This window comes from Panthera uncia, chromosome E3 (genome assembly GCF_023721935.1).
Source record: "Panthera uncia isolate 11264 chromosome E3, Puncia_PCG_1.0, whole genome shotgun sequence".
In the NCBI taxonomy this organism is placed as follows: Eukaryota; Metazoa; Chordata; class Mammalia; order Carnivora; family Felidae; genus Panthera; species Panthera uncia.
The window spans coordinates 1,575,215-1,587,796 of record NC_064815.1 but is presented as its reverse complement, the minus strand read 5'-3'; the positions used below and the strand labels follow the sequence as shown (position 1 = coordinate 1,587,796).

General features: G+C 44.3%; 1 long non-coding RNA gene across 1 annotated transcript; it reads right to left on the bottom strand.

Moving 5' to 3' along the window:
* Positions 1 to 575: 575 nt before the first annotated feature.
* Positions 576 to 12,323, bottom strand: LOC125927858 (uncharacterized). The gene is made up of 3 exons (XR_007459474.1): positions 11,971 to 12,323; positions 5,293 to 5,473; positions 576 to 1,576 (listed from the first exon to the last, which is right to left on the bottom strand). It is a non-coding gene; the product is annotated as an uncharacterized LOC125927858 (long non-coding RNA).
* Positions 12,324 to 12,582: the final 259 nt, after the last annotated feature.

Sequence of the window (12,582 nt, the reverse complement as noted above, 5' to 3'; positions counted from 1 at the left end):
TGACTTCAGCTCAGGTCATGATCTCACAGTTTGTGGTTTCAAGCCCCACATCAGCCTCTGTGCTGACAGCTCAGAGCCTGGAGCCTGCTTCGGATTCTGTGTCTCCCTCTCTCTCTGCCCTGCCCCCTCTTGCTCTGTCTCTGCCTCTCAAAAATGAATAAACGCTAAAAAATTTTAAAACATATACCTTAGGTCTAGTGACTCCATTTCAGTAACATTTTTGGAAATAATCATTGATTTACATCAACCCTTTTACATGGGGAGATTCATCATTGCGTTGTTTATAATAACAGACATTTGGAAACAATATTCAGCAGTGGGAGAACACTCGAGGTGTGGTATAAACGCACGGGGAAACTCCAGGCCTTACTTACCAATCAGGATTTTGAAGACTTTACGTGACACAGATTATGTGCTAATACACTGTCAAGTGGAGACTGGCTGTACCAGAAACTTGCACATATTATGAATTTAATTGCATTAAACAGAGAAAAGGAGTGGAACAGAAGAAAACGGTGTGGGATCACAGGTGAGTCATATTATCTTTACTGCACTTACTGTGTTTCCCCAGATTTCTGCAACGAACCCGTATTATTAGTTCATTATAAAACAAAATGATGAATTTTTAAACAGAGGAGAGATTCAGTTCTGGAGTAAATGTTGAGTGGGTGGACACACACCAGGTGTCTGTGTACAAATGGGAAAGATGAAGTGTCCTCTCTGGCTGAGGGCAGTTTTGGCCTTGGAACACGGCTGACCGTCTTCTCTTCCGTATCAGACCCCCCAACACCCCCTTCCCCCTGCCCGGTGTGCCTGTCTCCCCGAATGACCTGTGCTATGTGTGTGCTCCTCTCCCGGGAGTGGGAAAGAGTTGAACCTGGCGTGATTTATTTAATATTTAATTTCTTTAATTAGCACTAAATAATAACACTATTCACCAGGTCCCTGTTCTCGGTGCCTTACAAATATTAACGTATTGACCTGTCCTCAAAGTATTAAAAACTCCTTTGATTCAGCAATTCCGTTTCAATCAAGTTTTTCGGAAGTAATCATTGATTTACATAAATCTTCACGCACAAAGCTTTTCATCGTTCTGTTATTTATAATAAACAGAAATCTGAGTTTAAAAATCCTCCAGGCTTGCAAAATGGTGCCACCACCGTGGAACCCAGTTTGGTGGTTCTTCAGAAAGCTACACAAATTACCATGTGACCCAGTGGTTCCACTCTTGGGTATGGTTGATCCTTTTTATGTGCAAATTCTGTGTTTGCAAATTTGCCTATTCACTAAAGTTAATCTGTAAGCCCCAAATCAACGCTCCTGGTAATTTGGGGGTCAGGCATGCTGACACTCGTGTAGTGACAAAAATTTAAATTGCGCACCTGGTATATTCCCAGCTGAGTTCAAACAAGGTGACACTGCTGTGTCTTCTGGTCATCTACGAAGATGACCAGTGGATGCAGGTGGTAAGGGCAGTGCCTCGGAAAGCCGGAAGCTCCGGTTCTGGGGCCAGTCGACTGGGGACAGTGGGGTGGCCTCGGGGAAGTCACTTAGCACCTCTGAGACCCATCTTCTCCTGTGTAAAATAAAGAAAATAGGATCTACCATGACAAACTGTAATCAGTGTGATAGGTATCTATATATTTCGCCTAGGAAAAGGACTCAGTATTTGCTAATTCAGTGTTTGCTGTGACTTCATAGATTACAACTAAAGCACGTAATGTGAATTGATTGTATAAACCCGAAAGAATCGAAAAGATGTATCTAAATACTTGTACACAAATGTTTACAGTAGCAGAAATATGGAAGACCTCAAATACCCATAACGGATGAGTAGGCGAACAAAATGTGGTATATTCATATAACAGAATATTAGTTGGCCGTAAAAAGGAACAAAGTGCCGATACTTTGTGCATCACAACGTGCGTGAACCTGGAAAACATTTTATAGTTAAGTGAAGGAAGCCAGACACAAAAGGTCACATACTGTATGATTCTATTTATATGAAATGTCCAGAGTAGGTACATCCATCGAGACAGAAAGTCGATTAGTGGTTGGCAGAGGCTGAGGGAGGAGGAAACGGGGAGCGACTATTTAATGGGTCTGGGTTTTCCTTTTGAGGGTAATGAAGATGTTTTGGAGCTAAACAGAGGTGATGAATGTTTGCACGACATTCTCAACGTACTTAATGCCACTGTTTTGGTTTTTTTTTAATGGGTAATTGCATGTTGTGTGAACTCTGTCTCACTAAAAATACTCCTGTGAAGTAGGGATTAGTATTACACCCATTTGACAGCTGAAGAAATCAAATCAGGAGCCCAAGGCCCCCAATGGCAAAGGAGCTGGGATCAGAGCCCAGACACCTGACCAGCTGTGTAGAGGCATTAGACCCCCATGATGTGCTTCAGCCTTTGCAGAGCAAAGTGTAGATCTTGGCTCATGGTAGGTTCCTTTCTTTTCCTCCTGCTTCCTTTGCAAGCATGAACTGTATACGGTTGGACTTCCTCACTGTCATTTTCCCAGAGAACAAAGGGATGTATTTGACTCATTCCCTTCGTCTTCTATTATGTCAGTCAGGTTCTAAAAGCATGCTCCATTGCAAAAACTGAACATGCCCAAAAATTGGCATGAAGCTGAAGAAAACATTCATGAACAAACAAACAAACAAAGAAGGTCCAGACCTGCACTTTTCTAAATGATGTAGGAGAAAAATAATGGGCCAGAGGAGAGAAACCCGGCTGTGTTCCCCCAGGTCCCTAAGATTTATCACCTACACATGCAGGATGCTACAGAAAAAGATCTGGTGACCACGGCCATAACTCACAAGCCCTCCATTGCAGCCTGCTACTTTCTGATAGTACCTGTAACGTGGGGCCTGCATCCTGGGGAACAGTCCCAGGGGGTGGAGCCTCATCCCTAACAACCCTGCCTCCTTCGCTTCAGGCCCATCATTGGAAGGTGTGGCACGTGGGGAACTGGTGGGGGGGATAAGTGTTTCAGGGGCAGATCTGATGATTTCATGGTTGCAGTTGGGGTGGGGAGACAAAGCAAAGCGGACAAAAACAAGCCCAGGTGTGGACCTTGTGTTTGGGGAAACTGTGCTCTCCTCTGAGGGGAAAAAAAAAAAGGTTCAAATAATGGGAGAGTTTGGGCACTCTTAAGAGTATCTCTTAAATATTGGGCACTGTACTTGCAGGTGTTTTTGAGGCTTTTAAACAAGTACCTAAAAATTACTCCTCCTCCAAGGTGCCACGGTTTGAATGGAGTACGGAGAATCAACCATATATAAAATAGGGGTTTGGCTTTCAGTGGTGGGAGGAAGTTTGTATGGTTTCATTAGGAATGATTGCATTAGCATGAGCAAAATGATGTTTTTATTATTGATTCCACTGAAAATCACTCGGGACTCATGGAAATGAAATGTATTCTGTCCTCCCTTTTTTCTTCTGCCCAGAAAGTCCTTACAAAATTAGGATTTTTTTTCTATACCTCTGTCTCTTGTATACCAGCAAATATTTCTGATCCGCTTTCTTGAGGGACATTTGTGGTCAGATTTGAGGCAGCGAGTGAGGTTGCTGGCCCTTAAAATATCACCCGTGATGACCAACGCCTAAAATTCCAGCGATAGATGGGGATTTCTTTGGGATATTTATTGTCTTTGTTTCTGAGGTTCTCCACCCAAGGGCAAACTAAGATGTGAAAAATATTCACTCCAGCTTTTTAAATGTGTTGTCAGCTGGCACCAGAAGCAGTCAGTTGGCCCAGAGCCTCTGCTGTGGGCTCAGACAAGACAGGTCTGAGTTCTAGTATGGTCCCTGAGTAGGGGCGTGACACCAGGTAGGTTCCTTAACTTCTGAAGGTCGATGGTCTCCAGTGATGCCTGCTTCATAAAGTTGTCATGTGGGTTAAAATCGCTCATGGACTCACGGCCTTAGGGTAGTACTGACCTACCTAGGAGGCATGGTGGGGTTGGCTCCAGACTATTGCAATAAAGTCAGTATCACTGTGAAATGAGTTGATGAATTGTGTGGCTTCCCAGTACTTATAAAAGCTACGTTTATGCTATGCTGTAGTCTGTCAAGGGGGAATTAGGTATAAAAAAATGTATATACCTTCATTTAAAAATGCCTTATTGCTAAAAAATTCTAACCATCCCCTGAGCTTTCAGCAAGTTGTACCCACCGATCACAGATCAATGTAGCAAATATAATAATAATGAAGTTGTTTTGAAATATGGTGAGAATTGCCAAAATGTGACACAGAGAGACAGGAAGTGAGCAAATGCTGTCGGAACAATGGTGCCGATAGACTTGTTCGGCACAGAATGATCACAAAAGTTCAATTTGTAAAACAGACACACACACGCGCACACACACCCAAAACCAGAAAACTCCACAGTATCTGTTAAGAGCAGCAAAGTGAAGTGCAATAACGGCATGTGTCTGTAGAGTGGAACACGCAAGAGATGGGTGGGAGTCCGTGTTCTTGGGTGGACCCATCAGCTCTGTCCCTTAGCAGCTGGGTGACCTTGGGCAAGCCACCTCTCTGCACCTCTGTCCCAGCAATGTTCTGGAACCGACCTGCACTGGCTCACGAGAGCTGATGGTTGAATACTCGGGAGTTTTGTGAGCAGGTGGTTAAATAGTTGGTAGCTTCAACTTGGCTATGGTGGGAATAGCGACATCACAGAAATCAGCAAACATTACAAAGCGGGCCTCCGCCCTCCACTGCCCCCTTGTGAGAACGGGTTTACCAGCACACCGCTGCACAGTTCCTCAAGGGTTCCTCGAAATAATTACGAGATAATTTATGTAAAGAGCTCAGCACAGTGCCTGGAATTTAACAAGCTCCTTATTAAAGTTATTTACTACTGCTACCACCAACAAGAATTAAGTAATAATAATGTTATTATAGTGCTTTGGACATAGCAGGTACTTGAACATCTTAATCTCTTTCCTAGCCGTTCATGATTACGTCTTCTGGGAAAGGGACTATAAAGTGAATCTATGCAAAAGTAAATTCCAAGGGTGCAGTTTGTCTTTAAGGGTCACTTTTTTTTTTTTTAACGTTTATTTATTTTTGAGAGAGAGAGAGAGACAGACGGAGCATGAGCAGGGGAGGCCAGAGACAGAGGGAGACACAGAATCTGAAGCAGGCTCCAGGCTCTGAGCTGTCAGCACAGAGTCTGACGTGGGATCATGACCCAAGCTGAACTCAGACGCTTAACCGACTGAGCCACCCAGGTGCCCCAAGGGTCACTTTTGACCTTTAGACAAAATGGAAACTTGGTACCTTCTCACTGACCACAGTTCGGGGTGGACACTCAGATGTCCGTGTGGCCGTGCTGAGAAGCCAAAGCCAGACTGCATCCTCGCTTTCTTCAGCCCATTAAGTTTTCCTCTCCTGCCACGGCAGCTGAGTGACTAGGGGCTCTCCTCTCCCATCATGAAGCTGTCAGCACCCATGGTGGGCCCTGCAAAGTAGAAAGAACAGTTTATCCACAGAGCAGTGGCAGCATCATTGTTTATGAAATGATAACCTGCTTCAGGTAGCAGCAAGTTCCAACATTAGCACAACAAAAGCTTTGAGCTGGACCATCTGTTGCCACGTGGACAATCTGGTGGGCTTGCCAAAGCCATTTATCCGTGTCGAGTGCATATCCACACTGGCCAGTCCTCATGCTGAGCAGAAAGGAAATTTAAAGAAAGGCCCATCATTTATCATTGTAGACAGCTGGGCTGGAGTGTGGGCAGAGAATATATATATATTTTTTTCCTTGAGAGAAACAAAGACCCTGAAGATGGGGAATGCTTGCTCAGCTCCAAGCTTCTTGCTAAGGACAACTGTTCTAGCTCTTTCCTTTCTTCCTGCTTTTCCAGACGGTAGAAGCGAAACTGTAGCCGTGGATGCTTGCGTGCTTCCCTGCCCCTGTATCTCATGAACGGGTGGCACTTGGAGCTCTTGGGTCTTGGGCTGGGGTTGGCACATTTATGTGTGTCTCCTGGAAGGGACCTCCAAAACAGAACCTTCCTGCCATGTCCAGGGAGACATCAGTAGCAAAGGCCATTGACCTTGGAGCTCGCAGCCTTCCACGTGAGTGCAGGCTGGTCAGTGCAGTGTGGGGAACTGGGACATGGGGACTCAGCTCCCTGGACCCCGGTTTTGTGTTCTACAACATGGTCACACGTCTACCTCATAGTCCTGTCTGTGTGTGCTAGGTCACCTGTGACTTTTGTGGGCCCCTTCTCCACCGAAACTATTCGGTAACATACTTGGTGACTGTCGGTATAAAGACAAAGATACTAATATTATATAGGCAGACAGTTTCCTCAACCTAGATGTTCATTTTTTTCTTCTGTTTTTCAATGAAATTGAAACATTTTTGCAGACTCTGAAATTTATTATGGGGGAAAGAATGTATTTATTATATATAACAGTTAAGATACCACCACCACAAGTACCCACCTCAAAGTCTCAAAGGGTGGTTGAAAAGGTTGTATGAATTGATTCATATCAAACTCCTAAGGTGATTACGTGGCATATGTTAAGGCTTTGTGTTAGCCTCTCACCTGCTCACTTTGCTAACTGTCTTATTTATAAGCCAGCAAGCATGCTGGGAAGCAGTAGACATACTGGGTAAGAGCAAAGCTAGAGTTACAAGACCTTTATGAATAAGTCATAAACACCTAAGAAAACACTGCCACTGCATTGAGGTCCCAACTCAAGCCATTCCTCTCTGCGGTAGTTTCGTTACCAAATCCCATTTAAATGACCAGCATTGCACATATACAGAATTGGATAGGTGGTTAATGACGCGTGAGCACATTTTATAGGAATCCACTTGACCTGCAAGGGATCAACTCTGTGATTTGATTAAAGGCTTAACCTTTCAGAGTTTGGCTCTGACCCCATGTTCGTAGATAAATCTCCAGAGCTGACAGATCCTGACATTTAAGAGTTTGGCCCAAGGTAAGGTGATACTCCGTTTTCCATTTTCTTGATAGAGACAAAATAGATGTAGGCATGCTCTAAATTACCTGCATTATTTTGGACAACCTTACATGCTCTCTTGGCCTCAGTTTCTCCATCGGTAAAATAACAGCCAGGCTTCTTTGAAGCTTAGTTACAATTCTTCTCAGATTGTGGGGGATTCATGAAGTACTTCCAGTGGCTGATGGGGAAGTCCAGTGGGCAAGACCTTGCTCCCCTCCCCTTCCAGAAAGCTCCATGATGATCTCTATAGCTTCTTGGAGTTCACTTACAAAAGAGTTTTATGGCTAAAAAAACGAGTGTTGTGGCTAAACCAATAAGGTGTGTAAAACAAGACTAGATGACATGTCTTTTCAATAGTAATTATGATGTTTGGAAGCAGTGGGCCAAATCAGATAAAATTCATTAGGAATACACGTAAGATTCCACACCGAATCCCTCCAAGAACAGCATCCAGCTACAGAATGAGGATATACGCTTAGGAAAACACAAAAGCTTTGGGTGGTTTAGCTTGTGGAAATCTCAGTATGAATTAAAACTCTCATGTTTTCATAAGAGAATAAGCTCAAGCAACTACCAGTCACCTCTGCAACCACCACCGCCATGGTCAACTAATATGCATTTGGGCTAACTGTACAGAAAAGGTCATCTTCAGAACCAGAAAGGTGAATTTCCTTTTCTACTTCTTGCTGGTTGTAACACAGTCTAAATTTTAGGGGTGTAAGTGTCATCATGATGGTATTTCTTGATTTCGATGAGAAGTTCCAAGAATATCCATACCCTTTCCATTCAAACCCCTTTTCTGAGAGTTCCTTGGGAAACCATAAGCCAATAGAAATATGTTAAAATCAAAATCATCATAAGCACTTATTCATGAGACTAAGAGAAGTTCAAAGTGCATGGTATGTATTATCCTATTAAATCTCATTTAATTGCCATAGCCCCCTGTGAGTAAGTTATTCTAGTGCCATCTTTTTTTTTTTCACCCCAGAGGAGGAAATGAAGGCACAGAGATGTTGAGTAATTGGCACAATATCGTAGGGCAAGAGGCAGAACAAGTGAAAACTCGACTACAAGTTTGCCACTGGCTAGGTCCAGGCCAAGGAACCTCCATGAAGGATTGCCGGAGAGCTGTCTTGGAGTATCTGGCTTCAACTTGGATTCTAGGCAAGTTCTCTACATGAATATGAATCAATGGATCCTCCCATATCTGGCCATCTACATGGTACAAGAGGTCAGAGCAGTGACTTCCACATTTATGGAAGAAAACAGTACCATTCTGACTGCCCTTGTGAAACCAGACAGTCCCTGACCCTTCTATTTCCTATTAGCAAGAGGGGAGCAAAGCATATGATAGTGACTCCAGCATGCTTGCCTCTGAACTCTACAATGGGCTTGTCCATCGTAGACGTGGCCAAGCAATGTCTGTGTCCTGAGCCAGCAGGTCACTCTTCCCTGCTCTTCTGGAGGAATCAGAGATTAGGGGGCAGAGAAGCAAGTCGATGGGGTGGAAACTCCCACCATTGTCCTCTGGTGGAAAGATCCTGAAGTCTAGACTCTAAGTGGGCAGTGTATACTCAAGACCAAGAAGAGAAGTCAGAACTTGGTCATAAAGTGGTTATCATCAGATTCCTAAAAAGCCATGATTGAACAGAGACACGTCTGGTTGAGTGTGGGTCAGAGGTAGAACCCTGGCCAACGAACATGGAGGAGCAGACTTGGTTTCTAGTCGTCAGACCAGTCCAGCAATGGCATGAGTTGTCTTGTGAGGTGGGTCGTCCCTGTCATGAAAAATGTTCAGAAAGTGAGGATGTTTGGCAGGGACTGTGTGGATCAGCTCTAGTCAGCAGGCAGTCTGAGGACCAGTTCCTGCCTACACATTATTACTAGTCTACAGGGGTAGCAAACAGAGAAATTGTGAGTAAGCTTTTAGAGAATTTAGAGGAATTTGACATAGTAATTTTTACATCTGTCAAATCTAATAATAATATTATGTGGGCTTGTATATATTGCACATTTTATTTTTCCTGGTAACTTTTATTTTTAAATACAAGCATTGGTCTACGGATGCATAAAATAATTACAGAGGAAGTCCTGCTCCATAGGGAGTTTGAAAAGCATCACTGAGGGGGTTTTCTGATTGAGGAATCCATAGCAAGTAGAGATTGGGCTGTATAGACCCTAAAGTCTATAGTAAGCCTGGGTCATATGTACTGCGATGAATAATGAATGCAAATTACCTAGCACATGGTAGGTACTCAACCTTTCTTACCCTAATTTCATGATTATCATAGTACATGCATTGGGAGGCCACCCATACGTGCACAAAAATTAAAAAATTAGGTTTACATAGGAGGGAAGTAGGAAACTTAATTGTAGTCACAGAGTCTTTGCCTCTGTGACTTTAGATGCATGCTTGCACACACACACGCACACACGCACACATCTGCCTACTTTTTTCGTACTGTGGGCCTCTAAGAATAACCGTTACTCTTCTCCTCTGCATCGGGTTTTGTGTTTCATTTGTACACCGTGCATTAGATAGGATGAGGTCAAGTGGCCATCACTTATAGTTATCCTAGGTTTTCTTCTTCCTTTTTAAACCTTTCTATTTGAACTGAAACTTGGGAAGGAAACCTTGATATCTGAGCTCTGGGACTGTAACGACTCACAGAGAGCAAGGCGATTTCCAGCCCCAGGTTTGGGACGACACGGGAGGCGGGTAGCCACGCTGATGGCCACTAGGTGGCGAACGCAAGCTCTCTCTGCTGTTCAAACGCAGCGGCTGGGATCAGTTTAGCACACAAAAGATGATGGAAGAGAAGTGACATATAGACCAGAGCAAGTTGGAGTGAATTATCCTGAGCGTACCTGACCAGGGACTTTATCACTTCCTTTGTTGGGGGTGGATGGGGGTGGGGGGCTGGAAATGATGCTTGAGCTAACTCCATAGTAAATGATTTCTGCTTTCCATTCTACTGGGTAGGATATGGTATGTTCAGCCAAGCCTGCTTTTTCCTTCCCTGTTTCTCTCTCTTTTTCCCCATGAAATACTAAATTAAAGAATCCCTCCAGATCTTCCTGTTTACCCATGTATCTGACATCAGGCGTTTATAGCCACCATTCAAGCGACCGCAGTGAGAGAGAAACAGGCGTCAGGCCACCTTACAGCCTGCTGCTTTAATTAACAAGGCTCATCCCTGCCCAGGTGTGTGAGCTACCATATATGCGGCCAGCGGCTTGGACAAGGCTAAAATCAAAACGAATGTGTGCACTGTGTGTGGACAGATGAGACCCCCACCTGCCATGCTGTGGAGTGACGCCTTTCAGGTTTGGAGGGAACCGTTCCCCGCCATAAAGCTGGAAGGCAGCAGTGAGCCCATCATCCACTTTTGGCAGGTTTGAGGAGTCCAGATGTCCATCACGAAATGGGTTATTTAATGTATCTGTGGGCTGTTTGCAGAATGGGAATGCTTCTGTTTTTTGCAAACACCGAGTGTGCAAATGCCAAATGTGTTTGCCATCAGCATCAACTTGTGCAAGGGTACCAAATGTGCATAAAGGACTCTTTGTATTCCATCCGATGCAAATCAAATATTTTGCATTTCAACTGATGTCTACTTAATTCTATTTCTTACCCAGAAGCAGCTCCATTAGGTCACCCTGCCAAACTCTGGTGTCCCTATGGACTTCTCCCTATGGGGCAGTTATCAAACTTGACTGTCTCTGGAGCACTTGGATGTGGCACCTCCATCCCATCCCATCCCAGCCTGCTTAGCCGAAAGGGACTGGAAGAATAACCCTGGTTTAGAGGAGACGCCTCCAAGACAAGATTCGGAGAAAAATAATTCTTTTTGCACACAAACCAAAGTAGGGGCATTGTCAGACTGTCAACATCAAATGCATTACTTAATCCCATTCCCTTAAATCCGTACCTTTTAGCTGTGTGTGCGTGTGCATGTGTGTGAATGGGTGTGCACGACTTACACCTTTGAGACTGTGTTTATAGAAGCTGATTCACTTCCTAAGAGGGGAAATGTATATATGTACATGTATTCGGAATACTGTGAGCATTTTTAGGGCGGACTCATGGACCTTCTAAATGTCTATGGATTAAGAAACTGCTCCCTTTTCTACGTATGGTTCAAACCACATCAAAAGTTTATTAAAGTTGCTGATAATCATCTGAATACTCATCTTGTATTCTCACTCCATATAGTAGACTGGATTTCATTAATCACACTTTGTCACTCAGAGTAAATACTATGCATGGAAGTTACCTCCTCTAAAGGTTACCTTTAGGTAACATTGGAAGCGTTAACTTGGAGCAGGAAGATTATTTTGATTAAATATTTTGATCAAGGAGTTAGTGTGCAGCCAACCTATATAGTGTCTTCTGTGCTCAAAGAAACCTTGACCCTGTAGGAAATCATTGCTCAAGGAAAGACTATTTGGGACGTGCTGGTTTTATGTGCCTAATAATACGAACTCCCCTTGAAGCCAACTCCTCCCAGGCGGCTCAGCATCCAAGACAGTGGGATCAGATACACTGACCATTTCACAGAGCAAGTTGCCTTCTGGATGCAACCTGACCAATATAAAAACTAGTCCCTCACCAGAGTTCTGCCCGATGCACCTTTGCTGATGTTTTGCCTGCTGTTAATCTCCTCTGAGTCCTGCTGAGCATGCCGTCCATGTCCTTAGGTAACTGTTAACAACTGCAGTATTTGAATTACCCTGCTTTCTCCATTTCTTTTCATGTGGGCCCACTGAGGCTTTCCCTCCCCTCCTAAAATTATGTTAGTCTCCCCCACTACCCAAGCCAATTTTGATTGAAGCGAGACATTTATGTAAGTCTCATTTCTACCATCTTATGAGGGCTTTGGATCTGCCCCCCCCCTTTTTTTCCTTTCAGCCAACTCCAATCAACACAGAAATAGCTCAGACATCACCTTCTCCAGGAAGCCTTTCTTGACTGACCTTCTCTGGGTTGGATGTCCTTCCTCTGCCTTCCTCTTGCATCTGTTTGTAGCATGGTGATTATTATATCATGTCATGCTTGTATGTTTCTAAGTCTGTCCCTCAACCAGGCTGGGAAATCTGTAAGGCCAGAGATGGAGAGATTGTGTCTTATAGCACAATATAGCCGTGTCTCTACGGTGATTATGGAATTCACAGATGAAGGCTTCCGACGGAGCCCTGACCCTTGGTCTTTTCTGTACCAGGGTGTCAGTCATGCCCGCTTCCCTCTTTCTGTGTCACACCCCCTCGCCGTCTGTAAGCCTCCTGCTGGTTCTTATCTCCTGGGTTGACTAGTCTTTCTCGTGGGTCACTTCCACACCCGAATTATTTTCTCAAGTCCCTTCCTATGCCCTAAGCAAGCTCTCTCCTAATCCCAGGGCCTCCCCTTTCCCCATTCCACCGGTTCACTATCTGGGGCTCCCAGCATCCACACTGCCAATGGTATCTACTGCCGTTTTAACTTTAAGAGATCGATTCTTGGGGCGCCTGGGTGGCTCAGTTGGTTAAGCATCCGACTTTGGCTCAGGTCATGATCTCACAGTTCATGGGTTGGAGCCCTGCATCGGGCTC